Source organism: Chaetodon auriga, chromosome 10, assembly GCF_051107435.1.
Source record: "Chaetodon auriga isolate fChaAug3 chromosome 10, fChaAug3.hap1, whole genome shotgun sequence".
In the NCBI taxonomy this organism is placed as follows: Eukaryota; Metazoa; Chordata; class Actinopteri; order Chaetodontiformes; family Chaetodontidae; genus Chaetodon; species Chaetodon auriga.
In genome coordinates, this window is record NC_135083.1 from 26,518,643 (window position 1) to 26,524,699 (window position 6,057).

General features: G+C 38.9%; 1 protein-coding gene across 1 annotated transcript in view; it reads left to right on the forward strand.

Moving 5' to 3' along the window:
- The window catches only part of asxl1 (ASXL transcriptional regulator 1), a 148,703-nt gene that overhangs the window by 60,383 nt on the left and 82,263 nt on the right, over window positions 1–6,057 (forward strand). The window lies entirely within an intron of this gene.

The following is a 6,057-nucleotide window of genomic DNA, read 5'->3' on the forward strand; positions in this document are numbered from 1 at the left end:
CTTCAGTTTAGACAGGGCACACTTTTCAGTGTATGCTTCATTTTTCCTCGTCCATACCTACTGCTGTTCCACAGGCATGAACAGAACAGAAAACTGAACCAAAACCATATAAATGAGTGACAATAGGTTTGGGAGTTAATTCTATAGAGCAGGCATGTCAAACTCATTCCACAAAGGGCCGTATGTCTGCAACCAATCAAGAGTACGCAGTCTGACCAATCAGCTGTCTGAAGACTGAGATCAGCTAAGGAAATGAGTCAAGTCTGGTGTGCTGCTGCTTGGTTGGAAAGAAAACCTTCAGCCACTCGGCCCTTTGTGGAATGAGTTTGACATCCCTGTTATAGAGCAACGGAACAAAACTAGAACTTTTGGGGCCTCCTGACCAGTGGTTATGTCTGGAGGATGAAGAATTAAGAATATCCTGAAAGGTGCACCATGCTCAAAGTGAAGCATGGCTATGGCCAGGTGATGCTCTTGGGCTATTTTGCTTCCTCTGTCGCTGTAAATCAGCATTTTGGTGGTATTTTGTGTTGAATTTGGGGAAACCAATTGTTATTTTAGTTGTGTTAAGTTATTGAAATGATCTTGGTTTGGTTATTTTATCAAGAATGCTCCAAAAGTATGCAACTTTTGCTAGAAAACTGACACTTCCAGAGGGGTGCCAATACTTTCGTCCATGACTGTAGGTGATTACAATTGTGCAAGAGCACCACATTAAGGATGTTTATGGAGTACTTTGAGACATTTTGGTTATCGTCTGTATTTGTTTACAGTGCATGTTACTGGTAGCCAAAACATAAACTGCATAAATAGTAATTAGTTCCAATTCTGTGTTTTTCATAAACATGTCTGTGAGGATCATTGTAATAAATTAAACGTTTATTGTGTTCTGGAGAAGGATCATGAGGAGGTTGGTACTGATAGTCTGGGAGAAGAGGATGATGAAGGAGAGGAGTATTGAACAGGCATACATTCCATCGTACTGAATTCTAATGTGTGCCTCTATTGATGTGAAAAATAAAGTTTGTTGACTGACTGCAGTACTGTTTCCTTGAACACTCATTCCGTAGGGCAGAAGTGTTGTTGGAGAGCATGTTTGATAGAGCAGTGCAGATTGTTCTGTTTGTCTTTCAATGCAGAGAGCATGCTGCTGTCGTGAGCACTGTCAAACTGGCTTGTTTAGGTTCTGACGGTACAGTTCTTAGTGATATTATTCTGCTCACACTACACTCAGCCACTGTGAAACATCTTAAATAACCTAAAGTTTCTAGTATCACAGAAAAAATCTAAAATGTTCTGTCTGTAGTTGGTCTCGCTGCTCTGCTCAATTTATTTTTATTGTTTTATCACATGTTGTTATTTGCTTTTATGCTGAGCACTATTATTATTACATGTCGTTTCATCATGATGGCAAAATTTAGTGTGCCTGTTGGAGCCACCAGACAACAAGCAGGGCCCTTTGAGTTTACTGTCATTATACAGCCCTACTTGTACGGTGAGGTGCTCACAGTGTTTTTCTAACAATTACTGGCTGCAGCACACTGAGACCCTTCTAGAACCCTCTAAGACTGGGACTGCAGGTGAGTAATGAATACAGCACAATGCTAAGAGCTGTCCAAAGAGTGATTGAACTTTCTGTTCCTAGAGAATGAATCAGAATCAGAAAAGCTTTATTGCCAAGTACGATTTTACACATACGAGGAATTTGTTTTGGTGAAGTTGGTGCATGACACATCTACTAAAAATAAGCTATTAAAGAAGTACAAAATATAACTATATATATATATACATACACACACACATATATATATATATACACACACACACACACACACACACACATATATATATATATATATATATATATATAAGTCTGTTTTTTTGTTTGTTTGTTTATTTGTTTTTTCCAGAAACACAGTCTGTTTTTTCAGAAAGAAGTCCAAGCTGAGCATTGTGTTGTGTCTATGTCAATGTGACAAGATGAGGCAGAGGTGGAGTGTGAAGAGTGTCAGGGGGTTCCGGGCCTTGTTGATAAGGCTGACAGCAGATGGGAAAAAACTGTTCTTGTCTTCAGGTGAAGCTCCTGAAGTTTGCGCACAATACCACCCTCATCGGACTCATCTCTGATGGCGATGAGTCCGCCTACAGGTGGGAGGTTGATCATCTGGTGACCTGGTGCAACCAGAACAACCTGGAGCTCAATGCTCTAAAGACAGTGGAGATGGTTGTGGACAACAGGAAGAACTCAGCCTCACCTGCCCCCATCACCCTCTGTGACTCCACTATTGACACTGTGGAGTCTTTCCGCTTCCTGGGAACTATCATCTCCCAGGACCTCAAGTGGGAGCCAAACATACATCCAGGACGGTGTACAAGCAATACCTCCTCAAACAAATGGATGCACTGGATGTAGACATCCAATATAAAAAGCTTGAGATGAGAAAGTTGCAGCTGCAAGTCCAACAACTGAAAGATGCAAGTAGAACTGCCATAAGCATGAAGGTCAAAATTACACAGCGGAATTGTAGACAGTTGAACAGGTGAAATGTGTGACGACAAGATTAAAACAAATGCATTTAAATTTTACTTCTCAACAGGAATAGCATATTGTAGCCAATAATATCTCTGAGATTCAAAGGAGATGGCAAGGGCATGTGCCTTCAGGACTTTTTAGTTCTTACGCAAGCAGGGTTTTGATTCTCTGATTGGCTGCATTCTGGAGGGAGTTAACGCCAAATGACATAGTTTAATCCTGCTACTCTGCTACACACCCTTTATATTCACATATAGATTTTTAGATTTATAGGGTTTTGTCAGCACTTCGTAAAATTGAAGAAAGTTCAGAAACGGCTGTATTTCTTAGTAAACTTAAGAGGCCTAAATTCCCATGTCAACTTTTGCAGAGAAAACATCAAGGAAACATTATGAATTGGTCTGTCCACAGGAGCACGGGACAGCTCTGTGGCAGGTGATTAAAACTGCAGAGAACATCACTGGTACCCACACAGCAAGCATCAGTGATATCACGGAGGTGAGGTGCCTGCGCAGAAACCAAGAAGTATCCGCTTGCATACCACCAGACTTCAGAGCAGCTTCTTTCCTCAGGCCCTGAGACTCCTCAATGCTTTTCTGCACTCCAACATAAAAATACTTTTTCCTGTTTAGCATTAAGAGGCAACTTGCATTTCATTGTGCAACCCTGACTTGTAGAGTGACAAATAAGTGAACCTTGAACCTTGAACCCAGTCCATGCTATAAGAAACAGCTATTAACTGGGTTAACCATGTGCTCCACATCAGACAGACTGGAGTCTGTTGAGGCACCGGTTTAAGTTGGGACAAAAGCAACTAAAGACTGGGAAAGATGTGAAATGCTATAAAAACACCTGTTTGGAACATTCCACAGGTAAACAGGTTCATTGTAACAGATGATAGTATCATGATTGGGTATGAAAGGGGCATCCTGGAAAGGTTCAGTCGTTCACAAGCAAGGATGGAGAGAAGTTCACCACTTTGTGAACGCATGATTGTATAAAGGAGATTAATACATGGACGCAGGAACACTTCATAAAACAGTTTGTTTGGAAATGACTGCATTCTGTTTTTATTTATATTTTTTCGATTGAGGTTGTATATTCAGTTAAATTTGCTTAAAATATGAAAAGTAAAAATATTATAACATGTAGTTACTGCATACTGTTAGAGAAATCAGAAAATCAGAAAAAGCTTTATTGCCAAGTACGAATTTGCACACACGAGGAATTTGTTTTGGTGAAGTTGGTGCTTGACACATCTACTAAAAATAAGCTATTAAAAAAGTAAAAAAAATAACAATATAAATATATATACACAAGTCTGTGAGGATTGTATTATTAATACATTCATGTTTAAATAGCGTTTTATTTTCTTGCTGGTCAATGTGCAGCTAATTTCAACGTCAGCATTTCATGCCGTGAACCATGCTTTTCTCTTCCCAAAGTTCATCAGAGGGAAGGGCAGGGCGCAACCCACCTCAGTTCAATGATTCTGCTCTTCTCTTTCCTAATAACCTAAGGGTTATCCTCTCATTAAATGTAAAGATTAATTACTTTTAATTTGAATCCCTGTACTGAGGGTGTTGTGTTCATGGCACGGAGCAAAACGGAGTATTCAATAACAATTAGAAAAACAACTGATAAACAATAATTCCAAAAATAGTAACAAAAGTGACCACACATTTTGAGTGGATCACATGTGCCATTGATTCATTTTTCTGAAACTCCGCACTGGTAATATTATTTTACGGTTTCAGTTTTCTGAGACAAGCACTCAGTCTTGAAAATCATTACTACCTACACTGTTCATTGTTCCACCATTCATTTTTATTCTTTGTATATTTTCTTTGTTTACTTCATATTTTATTTGTAGATTCATTTTTATTTTATTTATCTATTTGTTAGACTTCTTCTGGAGCTAGGCACCTACGAATTTCAAACTAAATTGTACTGTGTGTGACTGCATATGTGACAATACATTTGATTTGATTTAAAGTAACTAGTATCAAGTAAGTAGATGTCAGATAAATGTAGTACAGTAAACAAAAAAAAACAAACAAAAAAAACCTCTGCAAAGTAGAGGATTAGAAGTATAAAGTAGCATGTAATGGACATACTCAAATACAGTAGGAGTACCTCAAAATTGTATTTAAGTAGAGTACTTTTGTAAATGTATTTGGTTACATTCCAAAACAGCACAATAGCTCACTCAAGAGCCACTGACAGTTTGTCCTCCTGTGTGGTTAGAAACTACAGGTTAATAGTGAATAAATAAATACTCACAATACAGTTCCTCATTCGATGGTCACATGTTCATTCCACGACATTTAAGAATGAACAGCTCAAACTGAGGAATTGTCATTTTAATGAGGACATAATTACATGGGTCTTTTCCGAAGAAACTTCATTGGGTCATCCCCAAATACACCCTGTTCTAGGAATGAGGCCCTGAAATGTTGCCAGCTTTTGTCCGTTTTAGTTTGCTCCTGAGAAGCTACCCGAATTTGAGTAAAAGCAACTGTGGTCAGTGACATCATATTGCTATCTACTGGCCAAATTCTCCAATAAGCCAAAACTTTAAAATGCTGCATGCTAGGTTGATAAAATGTTCTTGGAAGATCACAAATGTTTTCTGACATAGGGAGGATGTGTAGACATTCAAGATTTTCAGGAAAGGTTGGTTTCCATCATCTTTCTATAACATTCAAAACCGAAGATCAAATTTGTACATTTTCTATCATCTACCTAGAATGACTTCATTCCGACATACACTCATATATTTGTATCAGTTATCATCAGCATTATGGCCAAGAGTGCATCAACACATGGATGGCTGAAACAGCACATGGTTCTGCAGCCCTGATGCTGTGCACGCATGCCCACCAGGTCTGACCAGGTCTGCCTCACTGGGGCTCATGTCTGTGTAATGTGCATGAACCATCCTCATCATCCCAGGAGCAGTCCTTGTGACTGCAAATGCTTCTTTTGTTTCTTCTTCTTCGATACAAACAGGCTGACTTTTCCCTCCTTGGACTTGCACTACAGGCTTACTTAAAATCAGAAGGTTGGCGTGTCCAGACTCCAAGACGAGTAGACTGATCGCTCTGATTGTCATTATGATGACGATGACTGTCCTCCACTGCTAACATCAGGCTACATTTTACATTTTATGCAAACTGTATGTAAATCCAACAGGAACACTGTTAGATTTACTGAGTGTATGCATGCTACAGCCTCACTGATACTGTACTTGTTAGGTCAATAACGATATTTGAGAGCTTCAAAGTTCAACAATACATTTGCTCATTCTGTTTTTTTGTTTCAAATAAACACAATTTGAACAATGTGTTTTTTGAAAGAATAGTATGACCATTTATTAAAATTCCACATGTGATAAGTGAGCTCAGTGTTGTGACTGTGGTGGGTAGCTCCACTCCAGTGTTCGGTTGGGACTGTGGTTTCACTGCACATTAGAACGTGTGGTCTCGAGTAAAAACTGTTCCACAAATGCTCAACTTACTATT